Source organism: Ambystoma mexicanum, chromosome 3p (assembly GCF_040938575.1).
Source record: "Ambystoma mexicanum isolate Mex_15411 chromosome 3p, UKY_AmexF1_1, whole genome shotgun sequence".
In the NCBI taxonomy this organism is placed as follows: Eukaryota; Metazoa; Chordata; class Amphibia; order Caudata; family Ambystomatidae; genus Ambystoma; species Ambystoma mexicanum.
In genome coordinates, this window is record NC_090925.1 from 413,475,728 (window position 1) to 413,499,455 (window position 23,728).

At 46.8% G+C, this 23,728-nt stretch overlaps 1 long non-coding RNA gene across 3 annotated transcripts in view; it reads left to right on the plus strand.

The window, feature by feature from the left end:
- LOC138580506 (uncharacterized) overlaps nucleotides 1–23,728 on the plus strand; it is a 693,565-nt gene that overhangs the window by 335,701 nt on the left and 334,136 nt on the right. For all 3 annotated transcript variants that reach the window (XR_011304277.1, XR_011304275.1, XR_011304276.1), the window contains one exon: nucleotides 11,134–11,426. This is a non-coding gene — a long non-coding RNA (uncharacterized lncRNA). The remainder of the gene's footprint in view (nucleotides 1–11,133; nucleotides 11,427–23,728) is intronic.

A 23,728-nucleotide genomic window follows, 5' to 3' on the forward strand; every position in this document is an offset into this window, starting at 1 on the left:
GAAGTAAGGAAAAGTGTAAAGAGGTTAAGGGAATTCATGATTAGATAGGTTTGGGGGAAATAGGGAAAACACACATATACCTATAAACTTGTTCTACTCCTAAACCTGGCCTGCCTGACTCCATAACTATTACCATGGAAACCTGAACACCTTTACATCATCTTATAACCATCTTAATGTAACAGTGAACACATAGCATGAAGCATGATGACACATGGAATGCATATATTGACACTGAAGCAAGCAGCATGGAACAAACAAGGAAATCAACCTGTATGAAGAAATTAATGCAAAGTCCTTTGGGCAAAGCAAACACAACATGACATGTATGCATCTAACATAAATGTAAGCTAGCTCTCTCTTGACCCAGTTTCCGGTAGCGGTCGTGTGTTTATGATCTCACACACATTCCAATTTATACTGGAGTTCTGCTTACATCTGCTGACTCATAGTATCCCCTGTCAACCCAAATAATGCTTCCTGAAAATTTGTTCCCCACCATCCCTTCCACCAGGAGGGAGAACTTTGTCAGACTCACGTTAACAGCAATGTTAAATGCACTTGTGTTTTAGCAGTAACAATCTGTGCACATGTGAGCTTTCCGCAAGTTCTAAACATATGCAGCAACCAATAATCAACATGCAGCCACTTAGCATAGCGTCCGGGAGCCCCACGGGACTACCCAGACCTGAAGAGTAGCCGCAGAGAAGTTCCCAGGCAGCGTCCTTTCACCGCCGCGTCCCAGCTGAATGTAGTCCAACGTTGCTCCGGCGTCCTGTCACCACTGCAACCTGGGCTGGCTGCAATTTAGCATTTCTCCAGCATCCCAACCTCCCTCAGATTCTTCCAACAACGCTGCCGTGACTGCCCATGCCAAGCACTTCAATAATCCGCACCTGGGCACGGGCAACCAGCGTGTAAAATAATCCCAGCATAATTACACCCAGGTGGTTGACGCGCAAACAAAAACTACAAAACCTTCCCAGTCCTGCTGGGAAATATAGTTTTTTCTACGTGTATAGGCAGTCCTTAATACTTTCCATGCCCTACGTGTCCCTTTCTGCCCCAAACCCAATCCTAACAGTGGTGCTTTGACTGTGTTGAAGTTTTGTGAGTTAATTGGAGGAGGTGTGGAGTTTTGCTGTTTTGTGTCTGTGTAGGTGAGGTTTGCTGTAGTTGCCATGCAAGGGTGGCATAGTTGGTTGCTGTGTAGTGTTTTTGTAGAATTATGGAGAGTATTTGGAGGGCTAATGAGGTTAGTGGAGAGAAGTGGTTGGTCCTCACATTATGGTTTAGAGTCATTGTTATGTCTGTTGTTTGATGAGTATGCTTAAATCAATTGTGAAGATGTTAATGGTGTAGGGTCTCTCTTTCCCTGGTAGGTCAATCGCATGACCCAGGACTCCCAAGCAGGGGCCCAATACTTCATGATGGTTCCTTTTGCACTAAAGCTGCACATTTCTCTTGGATAATGGACCATGTTTGGGGGAGTCAGGTTGGTAATTCAAAGAGCCATGTTATTAGTGCTTCCCTGAAGGCAAGGTCTTCCTCTATTGTGCATGTTCCTTTTGGAAGGGAGTTCCAGAGTTTTATCAAGATGTTTGAAAATACTGATCCACCATATTTAATTTGTTTAATATTGTTTGGGTTCAAGATGTTTTCAATTCTAGATCTCAGTGTCCCAGTGTCTTGGTCTATAGATGGAGATTTTTTGTTGTTGCAGGAATTTTGGTCCATGGCCATGAATTGTTCTATGAATGATGCAAACTAGATCCTTTCCTTGACTGGAAGTATGTTTAAGGATCTTATAGCTGTGTGTGGGTGTGATATGTTCTCCCTTGTTGAGCCTTAGAAGAAGTCTTGCTGCTACATTCTGCTACATTCTGGATCCATTGCAGATTTTTGGTGAGGTAGTCACGCATTCCAAGGTAAATACTCTTGGCATTGTCTATTCTATGTTTATATTTATGTTTATTGATTCATATTGCACCGTAGCCCGCAGGCTTGAGGGCACAGATGCAGAACAAAAAAAACAGAAGGACAAAAAACAACAGTCTAAGCAAACAGCAGTGTCTTGAGGCTTTTCCCGAAGACAGAGATATTTTATCTTCCCGGCACATATCTGCAGGGAGTTTGTTCCACATTACACCTGCCTGTGAGGCAAAAGCCTGTTTGTTGCCTTGTGCTTGTTTGCATCTTGGTTGTGTCAGACGCATCAAGTCCTTAGATCGAGTAACTTTGATTAAGTTTTCCACGGTCAATCCTTCTTTTATGTATTGCAGTGCTTTTCCATATAAACACTTAAGTACACTAGTGTTTATTTTAAAACATATTCTTGCGTCTACTGGAAGCCAGTGTAACTCTCTTCTAGACATGACGAGAGATGATAGCAGAGGTGTTGCTAGAGGGGAGCTGAGGGGACTTTTGGTTGTAGCCCCGATAGAAGCTCAGTGGCTGCAACCAAAAGGCCAGCTAGCCATGTGTCCCGAACCTCCCGACAATGGCATAGCCCGAGATCTTTTCACAAACCTTGCAACTCCCCTGGATGATAGCATGTGCTCTGTGTAGGAAGGTGAGCAAGGGTGATATACATTTGATAGTGCATAGGTGGAAGAAGCATTTCTTTACTTCGCCAGCATTGAATCTTTCATAGATTCACATGCTTGCATATTTCCCATTGTCAGACCGGGAATTCGCTGAAATTTAAATAATAAAAATAATAATATAAAACTTCTTCTTTTAGCTACACCCATAGAGCCCTATAGGGCCTGTGAAGCCCTTCACTTGTGGAGTCCCTCCACCTGCTTTGGTCCTTTTAGGCCTCAACCAATAAGGTGACAGGGCTTAGGATTCAACCCAGTCAGCCATGTTCAGATTTTTCACTGTGTCTACTGAACAGGGGTACCCTCTTCAACTCTCTGAGCAAATTCGATTTTTCCAAATTAATTCTAGACATTTTTGTCATACTAAGCTTTTGTAGCTTCCCTATCACTGGGGCTTCCTGGTTCAACCTTTTGGGCTCAGGTTTCCACCTTTTGCAACCTACAAATGTGTTTTTGGGCTGCCTACTCTCACCTCAATGCTGAGATTCAAGTACAAGCTGTCAAGGAGAAGACTTCCCTTTTCAGGGACTGCTCCAGGTGTGGTAAAAAGGTAATCTTCATCAGAGATCCCCAAAAACTCTGCATCTATTGCCTTTGCCCACATGACATCCAGTCACGTAAAATATGTCAAACCTTTTCCATGCAGACTCTGGAAGACAGGCATAGAATGCTATTTTTTTTATTTGTATTATTTGAATTGAATCATCCTTTCAAATATAAACAACAAAAACATACACATAACAATACAACTCATATACATGTTATTTACATTTACATAACAATAACATTGCATTCCACAAAGATTAACATAGAATTCATGTACATTTTCGTGCTATTTGAGGTTTCATACTAACATGAAACATTATTTTTGTACTATTTCAAGCCATTGTGCATTTTGAAAGAAAATGTTCAGGTACCCAAATAAACTTATTTACTCAATTGGTTTCATTTTATGTTACCTCCAATTCTAAACATAATAGAAAATTAACAGTTGCAATTTGTAAGGGTAAATAACAGGCACCCAAAATTAGAGACCAACATAAGCCCTGCTCAGTAAGGCATAAGTATTTACAATGCCTGGTAAAATTTATTTCACGGAGTGGCCGTAGGGCATAGCATTCCGTGATGATATGTACCAATGTTTCTCGAGTGTGCTTCAACAAACAAAAACGGCAGAAGTTGTCATTTATAACTAATTGTTTCCGCTTGGCTTGCACGTCCCTGGTATTCCACAAATTAAATCGTAATCTTAGGATACCATTACAAAATTTAAGTGAGGGGCACGGACCAAATATGAGGGTAAAGTTTGTAGTTTTTTATGTGGAAACCGGGTCTCCTCCATATTGTGGTACGAAAGACACAGGGTTCTGGTGGTTATCCAGTCAAGCTCAAACAGTTTTGATTTTGCTTTGTCTGGGTTCTGGATTAATAAATCTAAAGACACATCTACCAAATTTAGTATGAGGTAGACCTTTGTGAGCCATTGTCTAATGAATGCATGATTAGTAGCAAATATGTAGTGTGTCAAAGTTTTTAACAAGACATTTAGGGGAGTCGAAATTAAGCATTTCCTAAAAAACGCACACAAACGCCACTGATATATGGCATGTAATGAAACTAGACCCAGTTCATACCTTATCCATGCGGCAGGTATGCAATTCAGGAGATGTCAGATACGCCGCCAGTATTTAGCTTCCCATTTGGCAAACGGAAGAGGTGAGTCAGTGTTTAGTGTTTCCAGGCCATATAAAAGTGCTGGAATTGTTTTCATGTTCCAAAACAATAGTGCAGGCTAAATGGAAAATTTCCCATATTTAAACATTATAATTCTGGCCTGTGAAGTAAATGATATAAGTTTTGCTTCTAATCGTACAATATGGCCTTTTGCGTGATATTGGCTCTCAAACTGTATACCAAGATAGGTATAGTGGGGAACCATTTGTATGGCAGATTGATCAAAGGTCCAGACAAATGATAAAGGGCCCTGGTGCTTTGGTGAATACGCAACGATTTGTGTTTTGCTTAAGTTTATTTTCAGCTTGTTTCTTTAAATGTAAATATGGAACGCGTTGAGCAAGCGCTGCAGACCTAGTTGTGTTTTTGAAATAAGAACTATATCATCTGCATACATCAGGGTTTGGATGGGTTGATCATTACATTCTGGAGAGTCTGAAATCACGTCTGTCAAGGCAGATCTAACATTGTGAATGAAATAGTTAAAAATTGCTGAAGCTAAGAGGCATCCTTGCTTAAGACCCCGGAATGTGCTAATCTGGTCAGATAATAACCCGTCTAATGTTAACCTAACTATGATGGAAGTTTGAGAATGCAAGGATTGGATGACATCATATAGAGTGGCTGGACAATTATCTTTACGGAGTTTGGAAAGGAGAAGCACTCGACTCACTGAGTCGAAGGCGGCATTAAGGTCAACAAAAGCAAAGAAAACCTGTTGTTTAGACATGTGACACTGCAGTTTGATTGAATTTAGTGCAAATAGATTAATGGTGGTGCCCATGCTAGCAACGAAACCTGTTTGATTAGGTTCTCAGAGCTGGGCTTGTAGAGTCCAGGCATTAAATTCGCTTAAGATTAGTTTAGCGAAATTTTTTCCTGGCGCATCCAATAGGGCGATTGGCCGATAATTGGCGGGTGCACTACGATCCCCCTTCTTGAAGATAGGAACGATTGTAGAGGTTTTCCAAGATAGGGGGATGGTACGTGAAGTTAGTATTGCCTCAAAGATGGAATAGAGGATGTTAGCCCATGCATCTGGATGGGTTTTGAACATAAAGTTCGAGAGTCCATCTGGACCAATCGCCCTAGAGAAGCTTGCCCGCATGATGATAGTACGAATGCTTTCTACAGAGAACTGTAATTGCCAAAAGGAGACAGATGTAGGTAGATATATCATTTTGGCAAAGACTGGGTTGACATATAAAGAGGAAAAATGGGAAGTCCAAGTTGATTCTTGCACGCCATTGAGCTGAGCAACTCCCTGAAGCTGACCTCTACAATCATTCAATAACTGCCACATGGTGGCAGAGTTTTTATTGGTCATGACATAGTGCATTGCTTCACTATCTTGTTGGAATTGAGCCGCCTTGTTACACTTTAGCCAGTTTTTATAGTGACATTTGGCTGTTTTTAGGTGGTGCCAACGGAGTGGATCTTGTGACGTGGCTAGTTTTTCTTAATAGAATGCTATTACTTCACCTCGAGAGGAGACAGATGTTGTCTGATGAGGAATCCAGCAAGACTGCGCCCTCAACTTCCTACAGGCACCCTGAGAAGCAAGCTCCAAAGAGAAGAGCTTCTTCAGTGGACAGAGCAGACACTCCGCCACCCAAGGGCAAGCAGAGGAGTAGGAAATCCTCAAATGAACCTGTATCTAAAGGTCTTCTGGAAGGAGAACTGCACAAAGGTAAATGTTCCTCCATTTCTTCTCCTTCTTTTATGAAACGGCCATCCATGGGGACACCATCCATGACTAAACTAACCTTGCCATCCACTAAAACGGTGCCGTCGTCGATGGATAAACCATCGTCCACCCTTGAACCAACCTCCTTGTCTGCGAAGACATCATCGTCGATGAAAGAACTGTTGACGAAGCACCCATCCATGAAGGACACTGGAGAAAAGCATGCGTCAACGAAGACATCCTCGTTGTCGAGTGCTTCGTCGACATCCAAACATTCATCATCGAAGAACCCGTCATCTTCGACAGAAGAACCGCCAACGAGCCCCCAAAGCAGGTCAAAACACGGTTGATTGATATAGGACCACCAGACAGTATCGACAAGAATTTTCCACAGCCAGAGGGAGCTTTAAGCATCCATACACCACAGCTAGATGGGTTAGAAGGTGCTGCCCCTCTATCCCCCTATAACTGAGTTGAACAAACTGCCTGACATCATATTGCAGGTGGAGATTTCAGAGGGAAAGGAACAACTGCCAGTACAACCTACAGAGCACAGTCCATACTGGCAACCGATAATGGAAGACGTGGCAGATTCTTTCGGCCCTACTCGAATGCAGTCGCTGCAAAAAATTATGGACGTGTTCCAAAGGAGGCAAAAGATAAGGCTCCTGTTCACTCAGACAGTTCCTGTAAGCAGACCTTTGTGAAGCACATCACCGGTGCACCGCAGTGCAAGCAGGTCTTCTACAGATCGCACCCCAAATCACTCACCGCCGTCTCAGCGTTCTTCATCACTTCGCCGCCACCAAGGACAATGCTCACACTATGGCGGATCACCCAGGTGTAAAAAAAGAAGACACTATCCATCTCCTCCAAGGTCTTCACCTCAAAGATCCAAAACGCGCAATAAGCCTTCAATTGCTACAGCCGCAGAATGGCCGGACAACATCGCAGATGACACCGGGGAACCTGATGACCCTTTTAGGGAGTTTTCTGACCCCGACAGTCATGGCAACGAGCCAGAAGAGGGTGAACTGCCTCAGGACACTCCAGACACAGACCCCGGCAATTGAGATTCTATTGTCATCGAGAAGCAGAAGAAACGTGACTCACCATGGAGATCCCACCTCCGGGCGATATCATATCTTTTCACTCCATCATGGCAAAGTCGGCAGAGATCTTCAAAATACAAGTCGTCACAGAGGAGAATCCATCAGTCCTCTATGTGCACAGAGACAAAAGACACTGCACTATCGCCGCAATACCAATACTAGAGACTATTTGGGACGTGGGTGAAAAAATTCTGCCACTCGTCTTTCCAATCCGGCACTGGTGGCTAGACCGGAGAAAAAGTATAGAGCAATGGACTCAGCTCCATTGTGTCTCAGAGGCCATCCTAAACCTGACTCCATTATCACAGTGGCAGTGAGGCAAAGGCTGCCAATCCAGGCCTCACCCCTCACAGCTCTGCCCGATAAGTAGGGACGTAAACTAAAGGCGATGGGGTGTAAATTCTCAACAGCGACGGTGTGGGCCAGCAACACCATGGTAATGATGGCAAGGCTGGATAGAGAATTATGGCTCTGTATGTCCCGTCTCACTAAACACCTTCCAGAGGAGTTTCAAGAAGAGGCCAAAGCCATCATCACTGACGGCAAAGGGGTCCCAGACCACATTCTCGACACCTCTGTGGACACCGCTCACTGCAGTTTCAGGCAGATGGCACATGGCAGTCTTGAGATGCCAAGCCTGGATGAAGGCCACAAGTTTCAGGCCAGATCCCGACCTGCCATTTGATGTGTAAGACCTATTTGGCAAGAAAATAGATGATCACTTGAAGGGCTTCAATGCCAACAGCGACATCTCTAGGGCAATTATCTCTTACAAGGACAAGGACAAAGCCTGCCATCCTTTTCACTCCTTTAGAAGTGCCAGCTCCAAGTACAGGTCATACAGCATGTCTTTCCAGGGTCAAGCATCCTCTTCAACCTCCTTCCATTCGGGAGATAGATACCAACAAGGTTCCACCAGGGACCAGAACCAACGTGGCAAAAGGGGCTCAAACCAGGGCAGGAACCAGGGCAAGAAGAACTGACTCGTACTTGGCGCCCCTTCCATATCACACCCCAGTGGGAGGACGTGTTTCACTGCACCTCAATCACTGGTACACCATAATATCGGACAAGGTACTTAATTTTGGGCTGAAGTTCGCAACAAGAGTATTTACTATGACCCTAGTTGCCACTCACCTCAGGCTTTTCCATACCTAGACGACTTGCTATTGAAAGGAAGCTCCCTGGAAACAGCATCATACAAAGTGGGAAAAACAACAACCCTACTCCAAGACCTATGGGTCTCGATCAATGAGGAAACATCTTTGCCACTACCCGCACAGACAACAATCTTTCTAGGAGCAGATCTGGACACTCAAGTTCCCAGGGTTCACCCCTCTATGGACAGAGTGGCCACAATGCAAAACCGCATTGCATGGTTGAAAGAGACTGAAGATGAGACCGCTTCAGGTGGAGCTGGACAGTCAATGGGCTCAACACAGCAGATCGTGGGAGAACATTGTGCATCCACTGCAAATTTCCACAAGGCCCTCGAATGGTGGGCCAAACACTCCCATCTTCTACAAGGTTTACCCTTCCAGCTACCTCACCTCCACTCTACTCTTGAGAACAAACCCTACACTCTCGGGTTGGGGGTCCATCTGGGCAATCTACAAGCCAGCAGGCTCCTGGAACTCAGGGCCATTCGGTGGGCACTGAAGTCCTTCCTACCGGTACTTTCTGGACAAATGGTGACAGTGCAGCTGGACAACACCACGTCACTGCACTACACAAGAAAACAGGGCGGTACCATGTCCAACATCCTCTCAATGGAAGCTCAACAACTCTGGAACTGGGCACTACCCCACAAGATACACATGTGGGCATAACATCTCCCCGGCAAGGACAATGTGTTGGCATACAAACTCAGCCGACAATTCCTACAATCCCAAAATTGCAAAATCAAAACCTGTGACCTGGGAACATTATTCCTCAGGTGGCGAAAACCCACCATAGACCTGTTTGCAACGCACGTAAACAAGAAATGCGATCAGTTTGCTTCCAGGCATCCGGAGGGATACTCCCTGCGGGACGCGTTCTCTAAACAATGTAAGGGGAAATTTCTTTATGGGTTCCCTCTGACATCTTTTATCCTGTGGGTGCTGCACAGGATGAACAAACAACCCTGCACAATGATACTGATAGCATTGATGTGGGCACACCAGATTTGGTACCCTGCACTTGAACTGGAGAAGCCATTTCACCTTCAGCCTCACCCGCACCTGCTGTCACAGCACATGGTCGAACTGCTTCACCACAACGCTGCCAGCTTATCCCTCTGGGGCTGGCTCCTCAGCAGCAAAAATTCCACAACCTTGTTCTAGATCCTAAATGCTGGGGTATACTACGAACTGCCAAGGCTCCGTCCACCAGACGGACATATACTAAAAAATGGAAATGGTTCAGATCCTGGTGTTTGGAATCTGGCACAGATCCCTTCTTGGCATCTGCAGAACAAATCTTACCTTACCTTCTACATCTAGCAGGGAGGGGTTTGTTTATTGCTTCCATCAAGGTCCATCTCTCAGCCATCTGCGCTTATACGAACAGGCCTCATCAACAATCTCTCGTGGCACACCTGGCGGTCAAAGCCTTCATTAAAAGGCTTATGCATGCCTTTCCTATGCAAAGAAAAATTGCTCCCGCCACAGACTTAGCTGCGCTAATAAGATCGCCCTATGAACCTATACCCAGGTTTGACACAAAGTTCTTATCATGGAAAACAGCCTTATTGGTGGCTATGACTTAAGCAAGGTGCATCAGGGAACTACAAGCACTGTCCACTGATCCACCATTCACAACCTTTAACAGGGAAAGGATAATTTTTCCAACCTCACCCTAAATTCATTCCAAAGGTCATATCTGAATCCATTTTAGCAGAAAGAATTGTTTTTCCCACTTGATTTGTCAACTACACAAGTCCCCATGTCTCCCCTGCCCCCCGCCAGAGTCCCCTTGTCTCCCTGCCCCCGCCAGTGTCCCCATGTCTCCCTTGCCCCCTGCAGAATCCCCATGTCTCCCCTGCCCCCGCCAGGGTCCCCATGTCTGCCCTGCCCCCGCCAGTGTCCCCATGTCTCCCCTACCCCCGCCAGAGTCCCCATGCCTCCCCTACCCCCACTAGTATCCCATGTCTCCCCCGCCCCCTCCAGAGTCCCCATGTCTCCCATGCCCCCTGCCAGAGTCCCCATGTCTCCCCTGCCCCCCGCCAGTGTCCCCATGTCTCCCCTACCCCCGCTAGAGTCCCCATGCCTCCCCTACCCCCACTAGTATCCCATGTCTCCCCCGCCCCCTCCAGAGTCCCCATGTCTCCCATGCCCCCTGCCAGAGTCCCCATGTCTCCCCTGCCCCCCGCCAGTGTCCCCTTGCCTCCCCTGCCCCCAGTCAGTGTCCCCATGTCTCCCATGGCCCCTGCAAGTTTCCCCATGTCTTCCCTTCCCCCACCTGTGTCCCCTGTCTCCCCTGCATCCCCCTTACCATCCCATCCCCCCAATTCTGCCCTCTCTTTTTTTCCGTTGCCCCGTGTTTGTTTTTCTTTTTCAATTGATAGTCACTTGTTTTGTTCCTCTCCTCACCTCTTCTCTCCTCTCCCCTCACACCCCATCCTTCCCCCTCCTCTTGTCACTCTTGCACTCTAACAATTGTCATCAGGCATAGTAATGTTACTGCTAGTTCTGTTCTCCCTCCTTCCTCCCTTGACTCTCCCTTATTGTTTCATGCACTTGTACTATCTATTATGATGTGATAGTTATTTTTCTCATTCTGTACTGTTTCAAGGACTTGTAGAATGTACTTGTATTTTCCCATGTTCCCTCCCTCCTTGAAGCGCTTTGAAACACTTTGTGTATAGGCGCTATACAAATAAACAATCAATCAATCAATCAATCAACTGCCGCGGAACTGACGCTACATTCACTAGATGTGGCTAGGGCACTTAAGTTCTACATTGAAAGAACAAAAGATTTCAGGACTTTTACAAGACTTTTTGTCACCTTTGCAGGACAAACCAAGGGTCACTGCATATCAAAACAAAGTCTGGCACGTTGGGTTTCCAGTTGCATTACTCACTGTCAGAAATCAGAAATAACCATCTGCCAGCCACACCCACGATGCACTCCACCAGAGCTAGAGCGGCCTCGACAGCATTCCAGGCAGGAGTGTCTTTGAAGGACATCTGCCGGGCAGCCACCTGGAGCACCCTTCACACGTTTGCCCGGCATTACTGCTTGGAAGAAGACAGCAGAAGGGAATCAGCGGTAGGAGAAGCAGTGCTCCAGCACTTATTCTCTTAAGGTAGGAGCAGCCTTTTGTTCTTCAACTTTTACTCTTGTTTATTCTCACAGTCCCATTGCATGCATTTTTCTGGTAGCTTTACTTTGTACGCTATAAGTATGTTACACAAGATATATATAGCGCATACACATACAAGTGCAACATTCTGGCTATCAGACAAGCTAGATGGTAGTTGATTACTTGGTGTCTATTCAAGCATGTACATCTATGAAAGATCCAATGCTGGAGAAGTCTTAGTTACTTACCTGTAACTGTATTTCTCCAGCATTGGTATCTTTCATAGATTCACATGCGCCTGCCCCTCCCCCTGCCCCCCTGGCGAGAGGCTGCTCCCTCTTCAGTCAGTCATCAGTTACTAGCCTTCACAGTTCAAAATCTGAAGATGGCTGATTGGGGTGGAGCCTAAGCCCAGCCACCTCATTGGTTTTGGCCAAAAAGGACCAAAGGAGGTGGAGGGACTCCACAAGTGAAGGGCTAACCATTCTCTATGGGTGTAGCTTTTCTTCCCAAAGGAAGAGGTTTTGTGTTATTATTTTTATTATTTAAGTTACTGAGGATTCCCAGTCTGACGACGGGGAATATTCAAGCATGCGAATCTATGACAGATACCAAGGCTGGAGAAATACAGTTACAGGTAAGTAATTAAGACTTCTTCATTGTCTTGTGGTTCAAGTGTTGGGTCGTTGTAAATCAAAATTCCGAGATTTGTAACTAATATAATGCTTTCAGGCTGTTTCCAATTTCAGTAAGCCATGGTATACATGGTTGGATGGAGAGGTTGTTGGGTGATAGCCAGGTTGTTTCTGTTCTTTCTGTCAGGAATGATTTCATCTACTCTAATGCAGTGTTGCTGATCCTTACAATCTGTGGAGAGCGTTAAAAAAATGAGTAACCATTGAAGCATTAGCCTCACTAGGAGGCATATCAATGGTCTTCTGGTGAGTGAGGCTGAACAGTGCTCATATTAGAACCAGAACCCTGAGCAACATCCTTCCAGATCTGCTCGCCTGTAAGTTCTAAATCAATTGAAACCAAGTAGTCCTTGATAGAGCCAAATGTCTCCATAGATCCAAGCAAGGTATTACACAGGTCTTGACGAAGAACATGTGAATTGTAATTTGTGTCAAGGGAAATTGAGGGAAGGGGCAGGCTCAAGCCGCAACAGAATACCATCAGATGGAACAAGCTGTAATGGCAAGTTATGGTTGTCATTGTCAATGTCGTTCCTCCGTCCTTCAAAGCTTTCAAGCTCGTGTCAACTTCCTCAATGTGAAGGAACTTAGTATTTTGATTACGCAATACCCAGTTTTTATTTTAGAATATTTTGGCATTTCTTAAGTTGCAGCATATGCAATTACATCATCAGTATTTTGTGCGTACAGTTTAGTATAAATAAATAAAGGATGATATTACATAAACCAAACAGAACAACAAAACAACAGTAACTATCTCCTTGTGTGAGTTCCTGTAAAAAGTAAGGGTCATCACTGAGAGGATAAGGGGGTGATGATTTATACATAGCAAAAGTTGAACAGGTGTCCGGTTTTAGTCTATTACATTCAGTATTTATGTTTATAGCTCGACAGGGTGTGGCTATTCAGGGGGTTTGTCATCCGAGGCGTGTAACATATCCCATACCAGTATTTTCCATGTCTCAAACGTTACACTTGTCCCGTCATCAGATCTGGAGACTTCCTCCCCCCATGTTCTGGATTCCGCTTCTGTCCAGCGTTCAAATTCCCTGTGCCAAACATCATATTGTGGGCCCCGTGATTGTTTCCATGCCATCGCTATAGTTTTTTTGGCTAATAGGCATGTCATGTCCATTAACTTTATTATGTGCTTCATCTTGGCTATCCTTGCATAAGTTCCCCGGAGGCATTCCTTAGGGGACCAATCATATCTTGTTACGCCTGCCCTTCTGCAAGCTTGTTCAACTTTGGTCCAAAGGCCGTGCAATTTCGTGCATTCCCAGAACATGTGTATCAGTCCAGCCCCCATTGTCCCACACCATGGACATAGTGGTAGGGTTCGCTTGTTAAATTTGGCCACCTTGTTCGGGGTCATGTAGGTGCGATATAAAACATTCAGCTGAATCAGTCTAAATCTAGCATTTCTAGATACTTCTTTGGGGAATGCTAGCGCTCTCTCCCATTCCTTCTCATTTATGTCCACCCCAAGGTCCACCTCCCACATTGACCTGAGTGCATCACTCCAGGGGTTGGGTCTATTGGTTAGTATATTCTAGAGACCACCCTCCATCTATCGCCTAGGTTATACATTAATGTTAGCAGTGTCCATTGCTGGTTCTTCCGGCCATTCCACCCATTTCATCCTAGCGGCTCGCTTAACCCTCTGGTACCACAAGAACTGCCCTTTAGGGAGCCCCACACTGGATTGCAGGGTGTTGAAGTCTCTAAATACCCCTTCCTCGTAAAGGTCCCCCCAGGTGTACACCCCCCATCTCTCCCAATGTCTCACGTTAGCGAGATCAGTGCTGTCCTTGCACACATCTGCAGCCAGCGGGACCTCCGGCAAGTAAGAGTGTTCTAAGTGCAATAGTGTTTTGGTCCTGTGCCAGACCCGCCTCCCCAGAGTCACCAGCATGGGTGTGTTTGCCAGGCACCCGGGCGGGACCCAGATCAATTCCTTTAGTTCGCACAGGGGCCACTAAATGTTGCAACAGTTCGGTTTCAGATGTAGCGTCATCCGATAGCCAGCAGGTGACTAAGCTAAGTTGGGAAGCCAGATAATATCTTTCTAAGTCTGGAAGCTGTATGCCTTCTGCTCTGTAAGGTAGAGTGAGTGTGCTGAGGGATAGTTTGTGGCTCCCCACTCCCCAAAGGAAATCTCTGATCACTGTCTCCAATAATCGAAAAAAGGAAGCCCTAATGTAGTCGCACACATTCTGGAAATAGTACAAGAATCTCGGGAGTAGGATCATTTTGACTATTGATGCCCTGCCCATCATGGACAGTGGTAGTTTTGACCATAACTTAAGGAAATTGCGCAGTCCTTTGACTATGGCCCCAGTATTCTCGGCATGTATCAATTCGGGTGTGTGGCATATATTGACCCCCAGGTACCGAAATAAATTTAGCTGCCATTGGATTCCGACTTCAGGTAGGTCCTCTATCCCTTTGTCCCTCAGGCCCGCCAGAGGGAGCAAACAGGATTTTTGCGTACTGAAATGAATCCCAGAGACCCTGGCGTAGTTCTCTAGCACATCTAGCATGACAGGTACATTCAGGTGTGGGTCCCTTACATATAGTAGGACATCATCTGCATAGAGCGAGATTATATGGCTTAGGCCACCTACTTGTATTCCTGCATCTAAGAATTGTTTCCTGAAGTATATTGCAATTGGCTCCAGGCCCAGTATGTACAGCATGGGAGATAGTGGACATCCCTGTCGTGTGCCTCTACGTATGTCCAGGTCGAGGACACCAGCCTCCCAGATTCCACCCTGGCCATTGGATCAGTATATAAGACTCTTACCCATCTAAGAAATTTTCCACCAAACCCAAACTCCTTCAAGGCTGGCAGCAGCCACTCCCAATATATGGAGTCAAAATCTTTGATTGCGTCTAATGACAGCAGTGCTAGAGGTTCCTTTACCACCTCTGTTTGGGCCATAACATGCTGGAGTCTACGAAGGTTTGCTGTTGTGTTGCGGCCTGGTATAAAGCCATTTTGGTCACTATGTACCAGCCAGCCTACCAATCTGGATAGTCTTTTGGCTAGTATAGAGGTCAATATCTTGACATCGTAGTTGAGCATTGAGAGTGGGCAGTACGAATCGCATTCATCGAGAGGTTTCCTAGGTTTAGGTATCGTCACTAGCAGTGTTTCTGTCATGCTTTTCGGAAGTGTTTCTAGTTCGTATTCTTCTTTGTAGACTTTGTGTAGTAGTGGTGTGAGCGACGTCTCATATGTTTTATAGAATTCAGGAGGTAGCCCATCACTTCCCGGGGTCTTGCTAGTGGCTAGGGATCTTATTGCCTCACTGATGTCTTCCGTGGTGATCTCCGCTTCTAGGGCTTCACGTTGAGAAGGGTCTAATGTGGGGAGACCTATCTCCTCTAACGTGTTCCGAATTTCCTCCCGGGGCACTGGTGTGTCATGCGCATAGAGGTGGGAATAGAATGACTGAAATGTGTCATTGATCGCTTGTTGTGTTTGGTGGGTCGTGACCTCGCTATCCTTGAGTGCAGCCGTTGGGTGACGGAGATGCTCCCTTTTGCAAAGCCATGCCAGTAAGTGACCTGGTTGATCTCGTTCCCTGTGTGCCCTGATGGATCTCGTGGTGTAATCAAACTTGGCTAGCCTCTCCCATGCCATTTTACATTTGTGTCTTATCTGGGTCAGTGATTCCTCCTCCTCTCTCGTCCCCAGGGCAGTGATCTCTTTCAGTCTTCTTTCCTCTTCCCACCATCCCAGTTCCTCCCGCAGAGTTCTTCTCACACCCTCGGATTTGGTTATGGTATCCCCCAGTTTCAATACTTTGAATGCCTCCCATACTTTACTCCAGTATTCCACGCTGCCCACGTTCTCTTCTATATATCGTTCTAAGCTGTCTCTGAGATGTTCCCTGAAGGCCTGGTCTGTTAACGCTTCAGGAGGCCTTCGCCAAAGCGGAATAGGGGGTCTAGGTCCCGTGATCGTCCATTCCATTAACAGGGGGTAGTGGTCCGAAATCGACCTGCCCAGATATTGAGCAGCCTCTATTTGGGCGAGTTGGTCTCTGCCTGTGAACATATAATCGATCCTAGTATAAATATTATGTGACGAAGAGTAATAGGAGTACCCCCTTTCAGCTGGGTAGAATTCTCGCCAAACATCTATCAGCTCTAATTGGTCTAGTGTTGTGTTCAATGCTAAGGAGGTCCCTGTTTTGGGGGTTAATGGCGGGGCGGACCTATCTAGGTCCAGGTCCCTCACACAGTTGAAATCTCCCCCCCCAGATAAAGAAACAACCTCGGTATTGGGATATCTTGGCACTCATTTCTTCAAGGTGTGTAGTGATATTGTGATTTGGTAAGTAGGGGTTGACTATGCACACCTCAGTCTGTTCAATATAGTCGCACAGGATTAAGTATCTGCCTTCAGGGTCCACTTCCACCTTTAGCAGCCTAAAGGGGACCTGAGGGCTCACCCACGTGAACACGCCTCTCGCGTACTTGGAGTTTGCAGCACTATACCCTTGCCCGCCCCAAGATTCTGCCAGTTTAGACGATGGCTCTTTCGACAAGTGGGTTTCTTGAAGTAAGGCTATGGAAACTTTTTTCCTATTCATGTAGGATTTAACCCTGTTCCTTCGGAGGTAGGTTCCCAAGCCCCTGAAGTTCCACGTCAGGATTTTAATCTGTGTGGCCATGGACGTTTTTCATTCAGCCCCGGGGTCCCCCCGGTGTGATTCCACCTTTCCCTCTGGGGAACCGCAGTTCCAGGAACACTGTGCTTGGACCCTAGGTAACACCCTGCTCGGTGGAGAGATGTGTAGCCTATGTTGCCCCACACCCCCCTCTTCTGGAGACTTTCTGACTAACACCACAACAACCAAGAGGAACAATATAACTAATAAGAGCAAAAACGTGCTTCCAGAGACTGCCACATTTCCGCAGCACATTGTGCAGACAACCAAACTTTTTAACCTGTAATATGTTAAACATGTTAAACAACTGTAAACTAAACTTAACCAGTTACACCCAGCCATTGCGTGAGTCCGGCAATGCTCAGGTGCCCCCGCTCCATCTCGGCCCATCCGGGTTATCTTGAGCAGGTTATGGTGCTATGGCAACAGGCCGGCACCAGTCCTTTCGCAGGGGAGTACCTGTTAGCCCTGGCCAAGTGGCTCCACCGTGCTGCCGTCCTTAATGTGTTCCGAGGGTTCAATGCAGTGAGTTTAATTATCCACTGAGTCTTGCGGTTCTTTTATGATCCTGTGGTCGCCGGATACCTGTTTTTCCCCCACCCCGTTCTGACATCCTTGACTGTGTTTCAGCGCCATCTCCCTCCGCCAAGTTGTTGTGCTCCATCCACATGTTGGCCGAGGCCGGAGTTTCTAGGAAGATTGCTCTCCCATTGTGTAACACCTTAAGTCTAGATGGGTACATCAGCATGTATTTGATGTTTAGTTGGCACAGTCTGGCCTTAATCGGGACAAAGGAGTTTCGCGCTCTCTGTACAGTTGGAGTGTAGTCTGGGTATATCGTGATTTTCAAGTTGTCTCTTCTGATCTCACCACCTTCACGGGAGTAGCGCAATATGATCTCCCTGTCTTGGAAGTTCAGGTTTCTTGGTATCATTGGGCGTGAATGCGATCCAGGCGATGGTTTCTTCTAGTTTAGTTGAGTTTAGTTTACTTTCTTTATTTATACCGCGCCGAACCCTGGGGTAACTGGGTATCGGAGACTTGGAGGAAGTTACAGCATAATATAGACATACAGTAAAATAACAATAAGTACGGTTGACCGGGTTACAAGATGGTCGAGAGGAGACAAGTGCATTTAAGAAGAAATTCAGATGGTGGTGGAATTCTTATCTGTAGGGACCTATGGGCCCTCTCCACAGCGAACCCTTGTGTCAGGCAGCCGGCGCCTATTTCCTGTTGTATTAGGGTCTCCACAAAGTCCGTAGGATAAGTGCCTTCCATCTCCTCCGGTATCCCTAGCAGGTGCACATTGTTGCATCTGGAGGTCCCTTCTGTGTCTTCCTCTCTCTCTTCAAGGACCTTGTTTTTCCTCTCCAGCTCTTGTACTTCTGGACGTCCTTCAGTGTTGTTGATGTTTCCTGTAGTCCTGACTCCGTTGTGGTTACGCGCTCTGTGAGATTGCGCATGTCCTGGCACATTAATTGCATGTCTGACTTTACTTCTTGAATTTTGGTGCAATAAAAGTGCGTAATCCAGCTATGGCTTCAAGTATTTGCGTGTTTTGGTCGCTTTCGGTCGGGCCGCCTGACCAGTGCGTGTCTCATTAGAATTTTGTGGTTGATCCCGAGGTTTGGCTGCAGCAAAAGATTCCATTATGGGGGATTTCTTCTTTTTGTTAGACTGAGACATGGTCGCTCGCAGTAGTCCGTAAACGAGTATGCGTGCAGGTTTTAAGTGCTGCGTCTTGCAGTATTTAGGGCGCAATCTGTGTCCCTCGCTGCGGTCTCCTTTGCCTATTCGCTCTTTGGTGGATTTTCCCCCCTATGATGTTTCACCAGATTACACTTGATAGTTTGCGCCAGGTTGCTCCCTTGTTTTTTTTAAAAAAAATTATTTTATATAGCTGTTCCTAGATCTGGGATATTTTAAATGTTCGTGTTGTCAGTGCCCCATAAGCCCCCCAAATCTTCCGGACAGCTGGGAACCACTGCATGTCTTCAGCGTGTTGGGTGTTTTGGTTTATGCAGTTAGGGCTGTTGCCTCCACGCCCCACTAGTTTCTATGCTGGTTAGCCTATTGTGTCTGTCTGGGTTCAATTATTACCAGTGTGGCATAGGTTGTTGCCTTAATTTGGTGTTCCAGTATGCCGTTGTCCCTCCCTTTGCCAGGGGTTCTGCCAAATCGTTCTGCTTGCTATTATGTTCTTAGGAGTGGCATCAATATCCCTGCTTTAGGTAGAGGGCAGTCCGGTGCAACGTCTAGTGTCTGTGCTCTCCTACAGCCCAACTTCTGCTTGATGTTGCGGGCCCCCGTTGCAGTGTTGTTCAGCTATGTTCAGTGAGCGGTATGCCCCGACTGCAGAGCATGTTCAGTTGCTCCCCACCCTTACCCAAATAGCCGCTTTGTAACCTTGTGTACACCTCTGTATAAGTACCTGTTTCATTGGGTCTTACCTTCTGCGCCTGAGCTTCCTTGGTGGCGACACTCTTTGGTTCGTCAAGGCCCATCGACACATCTGTCGTCCGTTTCGTGCTGCCCTACCTCCGTCACCGGCTTATTCTCTGGGTGTCCCAGTTTGGTATTCCGCTTCTTTGTCTCTGCTTAGCGGGGTGTTGAGATAAGCATCAGCTTGTGTTTTGTAGGGCTCGCATGTGGGTCACTTGTTTTCCCGGCACCAAGGGTGGCTGACCGCTTCTCAACAGGGTGAATTTGAAGAGTGGTGGCTCGTAGCACCTCACGCCCCTCTCACCCGCCGTCCGGCAGACACGGAGCTCAGAGCACTACTCCTCCACTAACGGGCCAGTGTTCATCTCGCCATTTTGTCCGTCCCAGACTTTGTTGTTCGGGGTGCCGGCTCTGATTTTCTTCGTTCTTTTCCCGATTGGGGTGAGGATCACTTCTCCTATGGATCCAGGGTCTACCTCAGAGTACAGTATAGCCAGGGATAGTGGGTCCCCCCTGCCTGCGTTTGGGACCTGCGTGCCCAATGTGTGGTGTAGATTAGTGGCGCTTGTTAGTTCCCTGGTTGCACACCCAGCTTCAGCTTTCTGTGTTTGGGCTCAGTCCAACCTGTTGCAGCGACTGCGCTCCCGTTTCAGTGCCTCCCCTTAGTCTGTGGGGGCTGCATAGGCTTAGTTTGCAGCCTCAACATCCCATGTAGACACCTTCCTTGGGGGGCCGCCAGTGCATCCACTTGCTTCATGTACCGTGTTCATTTGTGGCAGTAATTGCCCGGGCTTCTGCAAGTAATGTCCTCCAATCTGTGGAGATGTCCTCCTAGCCTTCTCTTTCTTTTTTCGTGTCCGTGGCTTGGTGTCCTGTGCGCTGTGGAGCAATGCTTGCATTCCGGCTCTGGTAAAACGATACGAGCCGCGGCACTATCCTTAACTGGGCGTGTGTAATCTGGACTATGCCAGGTGGGCCGCTGCCCAAAGTCCTTGCCAGTTCTCCCCAGCGACTTTCAGGGTCGTCCTGTTACGAGGCAGGAGGCAATCACCCCGATTTCGTTGCCCCTCTTCAGTCCACTCACCAGTCGCTCCCAGGATGTCTGCATTGCAGTTCGGGCGCCGGCTACCTAGCCTTGTGTCCTGCTCGCCTCCGACCCCGCCGCGGGTCTCGATGGGGTTCACCTTCGTTCAGCAGGCGGTTCTACTTCTGGCTCACCTGCCCACAGTGCGTCGCTGCAGCCAGAAGTACCAGCGACCTCGGCTCTACTTAGATGTGTCCATGGCGGGCCCAGCTCCACTTTAGTCGCTGTCGGGCGATGCAGCTTCTGATCAGCGCGCTTCTAGTCCGCACGATCGCCAGTCATCGGAACGCCAGAGTGGACCTATCGTATCCTCTGGTGGGTCCGCTTCGGCAGGCACCCTTCACTTTGCGCCCTTACTCGTGCCTCACTCACTTTGTGTGACCTTCTTCTTCCTGTTTGCCTCAGGCCACAACGCCGCCCGCCTTCTTGGTCCTCTCAGGGGCTCAACTTCGGCAACTTCATGAGTTGTTTTATCTGCTGCGATTTTCAGTGCGATTGCTCACACAATGTTCAGAATCGCTTTCCCGATGTGGATGTTCGTTTTTCCGCTCTGTATGCAGCTTTGTCAGGGTTTAGGATGATCGTTAATAGGCTCGGGATGGGAGCTCCAGCTCAGCACGTCCTCACACCATGAGCTCAGGCCACGCCCCTACGCAATACCCAGTGTAACATAGGCTGTTAGGAAGTGAAAGCTGCAGAAAACTCACAGGAGGAAATAATATCTCTAAGGAGCCTGTTGTGAGTATTCTTGTTATAATTGTTATTGTTATTAATAACATGTGAACGGCCATTCTTGTTCTGTATGCTACTTTTACCAAGTTTCTTTTTCATGCTTTGCCAGACCTATTGGCTTGATAGGTACAGAGGGCTGAGCAGGCTTGCACATATTCCTTGTTTTAAATATTAATCCTGAGCATTTTCTAATAGTCTGCCTAGGCTTGTTGTAACTCTTCAAGTAAGCTTTTGTATCAGCTATAATAGGAGAATGCATAGGCTATTAAAAATAATACACTGTAACAACAAAAAATATACAAAAACAGCACTTTACTGTGGAACACTCAGATTGCCACGGTGCACCCAGCTCAACACAAGTTTGTGCCTAAGGAAAGACCTGCAGCAAGGCACCACCTTAGCAGACACATCAGCAGGGTAGCGACAGGTCAGATCAAGTCAGGAAAGGAGCGTGGACACTAAATGTAAATGTACAAACTGTCTCCAAAGGGGACCAAAGCTGCAGCTGCATTCATTGATCGAGCACTTGAGTAAGCTAAAGCTACAGTAAAGCACCCCCCAACATGGCCCTGATGTGTTCCCCCAGTGAAAGATTCGAGCTGTCAAGCTGCACCGCGTCCTTCTACATGGTCGCTTCCGACAGCTTGCATAAACGATGTGTATGTGTGCTTGGGAATCTAACTGTGAAGAGCATTTATATGCATGGATACCTTTGTTTTTACTAGATACCATAGACAACCAGAAGCTACCTGCCTGTCCCTGTACACCCCTGTTACATGGACAGAGACCATGTATAAACTGCACATGATTCAAAAACAGACAATGGAAACAACAACAGAGAAAGAACAAGGTTGGCAATGCAAATAAGGTTTATCATGATACCAAGGTCAGCCAAAGAATAGAGTAGCTTCTCCAACTCGTGCCACAACATCAAGTGCCTCAAGTCTCCTCTGCACCACCCCATGTGCCCACAGCTCTGCCAGGGACCCTCTTTGAGCCTGTCCTCTTGGTGAATTTGAAAACTATCTTCCTGATTTCCTTCACTTCTGCCAGGTGAATAGTGGAGCTGGGGGTATTCCTCTTCACCTCCATGGCTGGTGTTTAGTTAATTTCTGAGGCTGTACTTCTCCCTTGTGTTCCTACCTCCCAAACCAAGACCAAGGTGGTTTGCATCTTCCACTTGTACCAAGAGGTTGACATCCTGGGTCTTCTGGCAGAGCTTACTCAAGGGGAAAGGAAATTCCTATCTTCCCTTGGTGTTCACTTCGTATTTCTCTACTACATGGACAGGGTGGTAGTACTATGTCAACAAATAGCCTCTTTGTCACTTTTGGGGGCGCTAACAAGGGCCACAAGGCCTCCTCCGCCATCATACGTTATTGGCTGAAGGAAGCCATCTCCATGGCGGACTGCTGACTGCCCGGGAGGATGCAAACCCCTAGCCTGACCTGGGATAGCTTGTCTGGGTCAATGTCTTCTTCGTAGGAGAAGGCAAAGGGTGCTTCAAGTTTAGACATCTGTAAGGCATCTACTGGCCTTCCAAATAACCATTACCGGCTTCACCTTCCTGGGAAATCTAATCATGGCTTTGCTTCTACAGTATGCTGCAACATTCACCCATGAAGTCCTGTGGTCTGCTTCACTAGTAACAAAAGTTCACTGGGTTTTGTAGCACTGATGTCTTTATTTCTGGATCAATGGCTCAGATATAGAATAGTTGATATACTTAGATGTATGGACCGGGATGAAGACAAGTGCATGTGGAGGTAATGCTCTGATTACTTACCAGTAATATTCGTCATCACGGTCCTGACAACCGGCACTTCCTCCTTGGGGTGTGTGATCGATGCAACTTCTTGGGTATTGGAACAGGAGGGTCTTGGGTAGGTTGCCATTCTTATACACCATAGGCAGGAGTCGTGGGGAGGTCAATGTAAAGGAAAAAGCATAGAACATCGGTTTTGGGATAGGACGATTGGAACAATGGACTATGATGGGGAACAGTGGAACTACTGAAATGAAGATTACCAGTAAATAATCGGAGCATTATGGCCTGAGCTACGTGCCATCTCTATTAAACTCCAGGTATAACAACATAAGAACGCATATCAGTGATCCTCACATGCAGATGTGTGGCTGCACAGTCCCAGGACTGCCGATCCTACCCCACCCTCCCACACAATAAACTAACTTCTGGCTTCTGTCAAAATAAACATCCTTTGACAGGCCTCGCTCCCTGGACACCCTCCCGAGCCACCCATGGGGCTGTACTAAGACCCATATTTGTGCCCAAGAGCCGTTGTGCTTCTTTGGCCTCTCCATTGGACAGAAAAAACAATAAGAAGCGCTCGGGGCTGCTGGAACATCTTATAGGTCCAGGTAGGAGGAATTGGCCTCAGTTGCTAGGGCAATCATAGCCTACCCTTGGAAATAATGGATTCAGGAAGTCTGGAAAACATGCCATTCTGAGTGAGATGAAGGATTACTCAGCCCGCTGACACCCCACCGATGGACAAATGTCTGAAACAAACAAGAAAAAAAAGTAAGATGATGAGAAAGCAGAGAACAGGATGTGAGGCTTGTTGTTTCTGAATTCAGTCTCATGCCAAGTCTTCTGATGATGGGCTTGGTGACAGATTTAGGAGTTTCCTGGGTCAGCCCTGGTCC